This window comes from Nelumbo lutea, chromosome 5 (genome assembly GCF_056320005.1).
Source record: "Nelumbo lutea isolate HS-2025 chromosome 5, American lotus-T2T, whole genome shotgun sequence".
NCBI lineage: Eukaryota > Viridiplantae > Streptophyta > Magnoliopsida > Proteales > Nelumbonaceae > Nelumbo > Nelumbo lutea.
The window spans coordinates 2335009-2345678 of NC_142688.1; the positions used below are offsets into that span (position 1 = coordinate 2335009).

Sequence of the window (10670 nt, forward strand, 5' to 3'; positions counted from 1 at the left end):
GAATGGAAAAGTAAGTAATCTCATTTATAAGCTCACTAACCCAATAAACACTTACGTATATAAATGTGTTTCCAAAAAAAGAACATAGCCTATGAGGTGGTAATGAGTTTTCTTGTACAAGCTAATGAAACAATATATAATTAGCATGAAATTGCTTGAATTTACGGGTGAGTACATTCTGAGGAGTTTACATCTCCGCCCCACAGTACATCCCCGCAGTATATTGAAAATCTCTCAAGATAATACTAAAACCGATAATATGATGCACCTACACTCATATTTTGTCTGTGATCGATGGCGCTAAAGCGAGTGGGTACTTGTGGCCCACTTCTGATCTGAACAGAGATGTAGGGCAATTAATTGAGTAATCATATCTTGATTTTGAATCTCATTTGATGGGCTATTTGGACTTTCACGTGGACATGGGTGTAGTGGCGTTGGGGTGATATCATATCACCCAATTCACATTTTCAAAACTCCCATATCTCATCTCTGCAATGTCAATGCCATTGTTCTTGAAGTCTTTTACTTGGATTTTTGGACTGCGACTGGATTGTTTCTTTGGACTATAAAGGTTGCACCGGTAAAGCAGGTTGTGAGACAATGGACAAACCCACTACCGACTTGACCGGCGGATGTAGCTTATTTTTTTTCATTTGCATCTTCAAAACATTGATTACCAATGGAAAAAAACTAATTATTTCAATTTTCTTTTGTCTCTTAAATAAAAAAAAAAAAAGAAAAAAAAGAAAGAAGCTAAAAACTTGAATTTTGGAAATGGTTTCATAAAACTTTATACTAAATATAAGAAATATCTTCCAATGAAAAATATGAAAGATGTTTCAGTTTACAGTGAGATGTACATGTACGGAGCCAGATATGCATGTGGGGGACCTATGGGGTGCTGATGAGATCACAGCAATAAATATAGAGGATGAGAGAGGAGAGAACACTATACCTTTAGAATAGTGCATTATTTATAGATAAGGCATCACAATTGTGGGAGTAATGCCACTTTGGTTGGCTCGAGATTTTTGCCTGTAACAGCCACCCTTACTCTTTGCACAGACGGGATCAGCTGCCCACAAAGCATGCCCTACAGGCGCCCGACCACACATCCCCTCTATGCATCAGGAATATCTCCCCATCACAATCATGGCAGCTGTTCCCAATGCGCGTAGGGGATGGACTGTAGGGTACTCTCTGTGGGCAGCCAATGCGATCTCCTCCTTGCATTATTCAGCCGTTACTCTACCGTTGTGTGGTTGTTGGCCTACCAGTGACACGTAATCGTTACTAGTGGTTCATCATGGTGGCAAATTGGTGAAATTCCCATTTTGCCTCCATCTCAGTGCCACATGGTGTCTCTTGAGTGGAGATTAGTTTTGGTTGTATCACTTTTTTTTTTTTTTTCATTTGAGGTTATGTTAAATTGCTATGATGATGGTCAATGTAATACTTTATGGTCTAATGGTATTTTACATGGTTTTTAAAATCGAACCGAATCGGATGGTTGGACTGAAAAAATTGGGAATCAGTCACATGATTAATTTCGTTTTTTCTCAAAATCGCTTTTTTTCCCAAAATCATTGATTTTAGTCAGCAAATCGCTGAACCGGATGGTTGACTGTTTGAACCGTTAGAACGGTTTTGACCATTTTTTAATTTAATTTTATTTTTTGTCAAAATTGGCCGACTGTTCGAACTGATAACCGGACCCCTGATCAATTCGGTCACCGATTCGTTTTTAAAAACATGGTATTTTATTTCAGCATTGGTGGTTCTCAGATCACCCATGTTCCTACTAGTATTTAAGAGTTTAGATCCGGGCCAGGCACTTTGATGCTTAAATTAATCAAAGTGATTATAAAAAATGGGAAAGTGAGAACAAAAAAGTAAAATCTGTTTATACTTAATCACGCGTAACTTGTAAAGGAATAGAAGAACTTTTATATGAACTTCGAGGTCCAAAAGCCGTATCCAAGATATTTAGGAACGATAGGCCTTATTGGCCTTGGGCAAGCTGTGTAGAAAAAATGAACGAAATTTTTGAGACAAAACGTATGAGGCGTAATTAAGATGCACAACCTGCCGTTCCATTGTCAACTTCTAAGCCCAAAGAAGTCAGGCAGGACGAATTAATCAAAATTAAAGGCTATGATAAGAAACCCATATTTAGAACCAAGGAAAAAAAAACAGAAAAAAAAGAAAGAACCGAGAAAACCGTAGACAATGAGATTCAGAAGAAGTCACAAGAAAATCAGATCTATGGACATGGGACAATTCAGAGATGAGGGATGGGGAGTTTTTGAAAATGTTAATTGGGTGATACGAAATAACAAGGAAATGTCCCAGCACATCAGAATAAAAAAATATTTCTTTATTTGGTAAATGAGTCAAAAATCAAGATATGTATTCACACTTCATGCCGTATGGATTTCACACAATCACACACACAACATAGGAGTTTGTAGGTCATCAATACATCATATTGACGTGAAAATCACTTTTTGTCACAATACCATTGCACATCACTAAAACGTATTGTTCATGATAAAATGTTATTAATACAGACTATGAATCCATGTGAGAAGATGTATAAGTAGTAAACCCCAATTTCTGTATTTCATCTTAAATTAAATGAAGTGACATCTTATATCATTATAAAAGTGAACTCATTGATATGAGTATCAGAAAATTAGAATGTATTAATATAACCAATTCTCGCGTTAATTACACAGAACAGAGGAGGTACCTTTAGGGTAAGAGATGCGCTAGACGATAGAGAGCAAATCCCATTACCTATGAACCATGGTTTTTAAAAACCAACCGGTGACCTAACTGGTCAGAGGTCCGGTTATCGGTCCAACTGTTCGATTTTAATGGCTGGTCCGTTATGACAAAAAGAAATAAAAAATTAAAAAATTGGAAAACGATTAAAACCGTTCAAATGGTTCAAACAATTAATTGGCCGGTTCAACGGTTTAATGACCAAAATCAATGGTTTTGGGGGGAAAAAGAAGTTTTGGAAGAAAACAGAATCGGTCCCGACCTTTCTGGTCCGACCATCCGGTTCGGTCTGGTTTTGAAAACAGTGCTATGAACATCCTCATGGTGTAACTGTAATTGATAAGTAGCGAGGTTTTAGTCCAACAAGTTAATAATAATAAAAAAAAGTCACACAACTATAGGACATGGTTTTTAAAACTGAATTGGTGATCGAATCGAACAGAGGTCTGATTACCGGTTAGAATGGTCTGACCATTCAACCTGAACGATCGGCCTATTCTGACAAAAAATTAAAAAAAAAATTGAAAAATAGTTAATCAGCCGGTTCAGCGGTTTACTAACCAAAATCAACGATTTTGGGGGAAAACAGAACCGGTCAGGTGACCGGTTCCCGGTTTTTCTAGTCCAACCATCCGGTCCGATTTTGGAAACCACGCTGTAAGAAAAATAACGATCTGTTTGATTTACAGACAAAATCAGAATTGGAATCAAAATGATCTATCCGATCCCATAATCTGTTTAATTCAAAATATTCAGAATGAGAATTGAAATCAATTAAAATAGGATTTTATTCCCAATAAAACGGGAAAAAATGGCCATTCCCTCAAATGAAGAAATATCACTCCACCAAAAATAAAAAAAAAAATTCCAAATTTACTCAATCAAACAATTAGAATGAAATTCCAATTTCAAATCCAGACCTCCATTCCCCAAAAAAACAAATGGGCCCTAAGAAGATAAGAGGGGAGATTCCTGCTAAAGATTCCACTTTATCTGGGGAATGATTTTAGTATACAGGGAATCATGCATGGTCTTCTTTGATGTATTAACAGGATCACAATATTGCAATTTTGCAAAGATATATCAAAGATTTTGATTTCGAGATTTTTGGCGCTGTACCGTAAACTAAAAACTACAATTGTAAAGGTGACAAATAGAACCAAGGTGACGAAATTTACTTGTACCAACTTGCAAGCAATTACGTTTACTGGAAACCAAATCTCATTAATTAGGTTTGGATTAGTCCAACGCCAACCTTTCAATGAATTAAGTCCATTAAATTAATAATGAATTAAGTCTTGCATCAGGTGCTATTGATAACACCTCCGCGGTCAAGAATTTTTTTCATTTTTTATTATTTTTATTTAATGTCATTTTTGAAATAATTAATGAGATGCATTTTCTCAATAACATAAATAATCTTTTCTTCTAAAATTACTCCTAAATTACCTTCCCCACTTTCTTCAAAATTATCTGTAATTCCTATTTATCTTCTAAATTATCACTAATACCTATTTATCTCCAAAATTATCTCTAATTTACTAGAGAGTTTCTCTCCTAAATTATCTCTAATTCCTATTTATCCTCTCCCCTACTTTTTATTTATATTTATCTACAGAAAGTTTTGATTAAAAATTTAAGAATTATTTAAATATTCTAACAAAATTATATAATAACTTTAAAAATGTTTATTAAAAACACAAAAACTAATTTTATATTTTTACAAAAAAATATCACGAAATTATATACTAACAATTTAAATTATACTTTTTTGGATTATCAATTTACATAATTTAAACTTTTTCCGGATTATCAATTTAAATAACTAAATATTTATCATAACTAGATTCTAAATAGTTAAAATAACAAAATCATGTAATAAATTTAAAACATTCTTTAAAGTAGAAAAATAATTATAACATAATATTGAAATTAATAATAATTTAATATATTCCAAAATTAATAATGAAATTATGTTATAATAGTAGTATAAATTATGATTTTATGGATAATTAAATTCAATAAATAATTAATATTTTAATATTTTACATAGTATTTAAGTATTTAAATAACTAAATATTTTAAATAATAAAATATTTAACATAACCAGATTTTAAATAGTTAAAATAAAGAAATTATGTAATAAATTCTAAAAATTAGAAATATATATATAACATAATATTGAAGTTAATAAAATTTAATATTTTTACATAATATTGTAAATAATTAATTTCACTTATATCAAGTAATAATTTTAGAAAATAACTTTCAAAAAAATTAATATTTATTAATAATAATTTTTCACTCTTAATATGTATTTATTATATAATTATATATATTAAGATTAATATTTATTATCTTTTGTGATACAATATTTTCAATGATTACGTATAAATTTATTTTGTTTTATTATTTAATAGAGAACTTTCAATAATTATTGGAGATTAAATTACTATTATTGAAATTTATAAATTTAATTTATTGTATTTTTGTTATAAGTTATTGATTAATATTTATTAGAGATTAAACTATTATTTGAGATTACACTACTTATTGACTAAGTTAATATATTTTTAGTACTTATTATATTTTCTTAATTTATGTAATTATTGTATTTCTCATTATCAACATATTTTCAATAATTGTGTATTTTTGCTATAAATTTTCAATAATTATTGGAAATTAAACTATTATTATTTATTAGAGATAAGACTGTTAAATTAGTTGAAATTATGAGTGTTCATGAGTTGGTTCGATTTAATCATATGCTATTTGGCCCACAAAATTGACATAGTCAGGTTAGGGAGTTGGTTAGCTTAAACCAACTAACCTCTTATGAAAACCAACCCACTCAAGTTGTATCGATTTGGGTCAATTTTTTTGGTTTGGTCAATCTGTTCAAAAGATTTAAACTTAAAAATTTAATTTAATTTTAAAAATTATGGTGTAATTATTAAAAATAAATTAAAAAAATTAGACCTATGATATAAAACATTTTAAACTAAGAAGTATGGGAAAATTCCCACTTTCCATATTAAAAATTATATTTAAAATATAAAATATTAATATATATCCATGGTTAGGTCATTCGATTTTGGTCGGTTTACAAATGGCCAAAGTGAAACTAATCCAACTTGGTCAAATTGGGAAATTTTTTAACCAAAGCCAACCTAAAATACTAGAAAACCGACAAACTTGGGTTGAGTTAATCTGGTTGGTTGGTTTCATCAATTTGATAAATAAACCTAACTGAAATTAATTATTGTTATTTTTTTTATTATAAAAAAATTATTAAAAGAAGCATATAAAATATTAAATAATTTTTATTTATTTTAAATTTTAAAAAATATAAAACAATTGTATATTCCTATGTGTTTCTATTTAGGTCATTTATTAGAACACACTTTTAGGGATGGCAATTTTCCCCATCCTCAACAAGGACCCGACTTCCCCAACTCGATGGGGCCGGGGTTTGGGATTGTTTTGGCGATGCGGGGGCAGGGTCGGGGATTATTAGGAATCCCCGGTGGAGGTCGGGGTCGGAGATTATTAGGAATACCCGGTGGAGGTCGGGGTCGGAGATTATTAGGAATCCCCGGTGGAGGTCGGGGTCGGGGTTGAGGATGGGGATTGAGGTCCCCACCTTGCCCCTACCTCGATTAGGTCTGAAATCTGTTGCAGTTAGGTCTGAAATAAGTTTGATCCCAAGAGCTTAAGACTTCTCTTTCAAGTCCCAACTTAAATGTCTTGTATGCCTCAATTGATTGCAGAGACCTGAAATCAGATCTGCAATTTTATAATGAAAGCAGCCTTGATTCAAATCTGAATACCATTACATCAAAAATATGAAGCTCTTTTTGGACCTCACAAACATCAGTCCTAATCCAATACAACCAATTCAGATTGGGTGCAAGTGATTTAAAAGATAACAAAACATCAAGTTCACAAAAATTTTAGATCATGTACTTATACTGCCTCTGATTCTCATGCACTTCAGAACTGATTTTACCATTGATGGCTTAAATTTTCATCAATGAGGCAAGTCTGATGCATCAAATTGTGAATTGGGTGCTGTCACTACCCGAATTCACATCAAAATAGAGTGGGTTTAGGTCTGAGTTTAGATGAACTCAGATCTGAACCTAACAGAATGCAGTCCTGCAACCGGCTGAACACAGATCTGAACTTCAAATCTAAGTTTCAGATTTGAAAACTCACATGCTATTTTTTTCATTGTTTTCTTTTTGTTTTCCTTATCTATTTTTTTTTAAAATAAATCTAAAACAAAATACAACAATGCAACCAAAATCTTTTTGGATGAGTGCAAGTCTGATTGATGAATGCAATTCAGATCTGAACTCATTTTAATTTTTTTTCGGTTGAGTGCTGCAATTCTGCTATAGCAGGTCTGAGTGCCGAATGCAACTCAGATCTGCAACACTCATGATTTTGTGATTTTTTTTCTTTTGCAGGGTAATAACTTCAAGATAGAAAGCAAAACATGTCCCCTTTTATTAAAATTAAACTGAAACAAGGAAAATAAAGTAATCTACTAAAGAGAAAAGAAGCATAACTACAGTAATACAGCAATTGCATTCAAAGCAAAAATGAAAAATTAAGCAAATTAAGCCAACTATGAATGCAATGCTGAAGAACTACATCTGAAGAACTACATCTACCAGCTACACTAAATCAGCAAACAAATATGAAGTAGATCATCAATGGGAAAGAGAGCTAACTAGATCAGCAGTGGAGTTTCATGCTAATTGCTGTACTGTAGCAGCCTTGCTACAGCTCTGAATGCTAGTGGAATGCACTGCTGCTTTTATTGAATATGTGAGGCATCACAATTATTCGATCCAAACACACATCCCCAGCAAATTTAGATTGGGTACAAGTGGGTAAAGCCACATCAAGTTTTTGGCGCCGTTGCCGGGGATTTATAGAAGCAATATTAGGAAACATTGAGCATTCTTAATCTGGTATCATTCAGCATTGCATTCATAGTTGGTTTAATTTGCTTAACTTTACATTTTAGTTTTGAATGCAACTGCTGTACTACTGTAGTTATGTTTTTCTTTCTTAAGTAGATTACTTTCTTTTTCTGGTTTCAGTTTCATTTTAATAAAGGCATATTTGATTTCTATTCAATCTTGATGTTGTTCCCTTCAAAAAGAAAAAAAAAAAGAAAAAATTCACATAAACATGAGTGTTGCAGATCTGAGTTGCATTCGGCACTCAGATCAGCAGATTTCAGATCTGCAGCACTCAGCTGAAAAGAATTGCTTGTGTTTCAGATTTTATTATTCTTTTCTTTCATTACAAAAAGAAAAAAAAAACAAATGAAAAAAAAAGGGGAGATCTTTTGAACAACCAGAGGAGCAATTGAGAATTCGGATCAGAACTCAGATCTGAGTTCAGATCTGAATTCTGCTATTGCAGATCTGCAACAGTTCAGATCTGAGTTCCTCTGAACTCAGACCTGAACTGATGAAATTTTGAGGGGAATTGGGTGTCATCACCACCCCAATTCACCCTAGGGCACTTCTGCTATTCCCCAAAAACAATTTGGTAGCAATAACTGAAGGTAAGGCAATTGAGAATTCAGATCCAAACTCAGACTTGAGTTCAGATCTGAATTCTGCTGTTACAGATCTGCTCAGTTCAGATCTGAATTCCTCTGAACTCAGATCTGAACCGATGCAAGTTTGAGGTGAATTGGGTGCCATCACTACCCCAATCCACCCTATGATACATCCAACCTGCCTCAAGGGTGAATGGATAGCAAGGAATGAGAGAAATTCAAATCTGAAATGCAGTTGATATTATGTGAGGACTGAACTGATACAGAGCATACTATGAATTCTGGGTGGACTGAATTCTTGGCTTTACCCACTTGTAACCGAGCTACATTAGCTAAGGAGGTGTATGTTTGGATTGAATAATTGTTATGCCTCAGATACTTAAGAAAAATTAGCACTTTCCAAGTATTTCTATTAGCATTCAGATCTGTAGCAGGGCTGTTATAGTGCAACAGTTAGCAGACCTGATTTCAGATTTCTACAAAAGTTGTATGGACCGAATAGCTTGCAATACCAAACATTGCAGACCCAATTTTCAGGTCTTAGCAAGTGTTTGATATGCATCAGCTATACAGGTTTGAGCTTCAATTGTAGAGTTTAAAATCTTTAACCCAAGCCTAACTCAGGACTGGTTTTAGTTTATTTCAGATCCTTTTAAATCATTTTTTTTTTTAGATCAGATCTGATTTCAGCCCTAAAGCATCACAGAATTGATTCCAACCTTAATGGATGTATATTATAGTGTATACCAATGAGTGTGTATGAGATATACAGCTCAGATCTGAATTATTATTTGTTAATTTCTCTAGACTAACAATACCAAAGACTTGTAGATCTGAACTCAGATCTAAATTGGGTCTGAATTCAGATGTTGCAATCGATGGATGTAGATAAAGGAACCTTGAATAAGATGATTGGTTTAAATCTTCTTTTAGTATAATCGGCTTCATTTATTCATGATAGGATGTAGGTTTTGTATTCCAATACTTCACTTTACATTTTCAGTGTGATAGGATTAGTTATTTATTTTCTTTTGTGAATATTGGCATTTTTATTGCTTTGACTTTAACAGTTTATGACAAGCAGACCTGAACTGGAAGAGATCCTTTACGACTCGGAGATTGAACGGACTCTCCGTGTCCGTTTGAGAGCTGCTAAGCAAGTCAGACAAGAAGCACAAGAAATGGCTGAACAAAGAACAATGATGGATTATGCCAAGCCCACCCTCACCGGGACTGTCTCCAGCATTATCAGGCCAACTATTGCTGCCAATAACTTCGAAATTAAACCGGCCATAATCCAAATGATACAAAATACGGTTCAGTTTTGTGGTATAGCCCATGAGGATCCGAATGCCCATATTGCTAACTTCTTGGAAATCTGTGACACCTTCAAACACAATGGGGTAAGTGATGATGCCATCCGGCTGAGGTTATTCCCATTTTCTTTGAAGGATAAAGCCAAAGCTTGGTTGAACTCATTACCGACATGATCTATAGCCACATGGGACGAAATGGCCAGCCGTTTTCTCTCTAAATATTTTCCCCCTTCTAAAACTGCTAAAATGAGGAATGACATCACTACTTTTTCCAACAAGAGGGGGAATCTTTATATGAGTCATGGGAACGTTACAAGGAGCTGTTAAGGAGAGTTCCTCACCATGGCCTCCCCATTTGGCTGCAAGTGCAGACTTTCTATAATGGTCTTACTGACTCAAATAAGACCATATTAGATGCTGCAGCCGGAGGATCCATAAATAATAAAACTCCTGAGGTTGCCCATGCACTTATTGAGGAAATGGCAGCCAACAACTATCAATGGCATTCGGAAAGAACTCAAACTAGGAAGCAGCAAGGCTTGCATAATGTTGACACTTATACAGCACTAGCTGCACAAATAGGAGCACTCAGTAAGAAAATAGATGAAATGCAGATAGCTGCCATGCATGTGCAGCCTCTTAATTGTGAATTGTGTGGGGGAGGCCACATCAGTACAGACTGCCAAGTTGGCAATCAGTTCAGACCATCTACTGAACAAGTTGACTATGTCAGCAATTCGTTAAGACAACAGGGTTACCAGAGTCACCATACTTTTCATCCAGGATGGAGGGGACATTCAAATCATTCCTGGCCAAATCAGCATATTTCCAAGCCGTTCCACCAGACTTATCATCAGCCTGAACCAAAATCCAATTTGGAGGAACTGATGACAAAATTTATAGCAGGTGCAAAAACTAGGTTCCAGAACCAGGAAGCCTCAATCAAAAACCTGGAAAACCAAGTGGGGCAATTGGCACAA

General features: G+C 33.9%; 1 non-coding gene across 1 annotated transcript; it reads right to left on the reverse strand.

The window, feature by feature from the left end:
* Nucleotides 1–9933: 9933 nt before the first annotated feature.
* LOC148849801 (small nucleolar RNA R71) lies at nt 9934–10039 on the reverse strand. The gene has a single exon (XR_016100074.1). It is a non-coding gene; the product is annotated as a small nucleolar RNA R71 (small nucleolar RNA).
* Nucleotides 10040–10670: the final 631 nt, after the last annotated feature.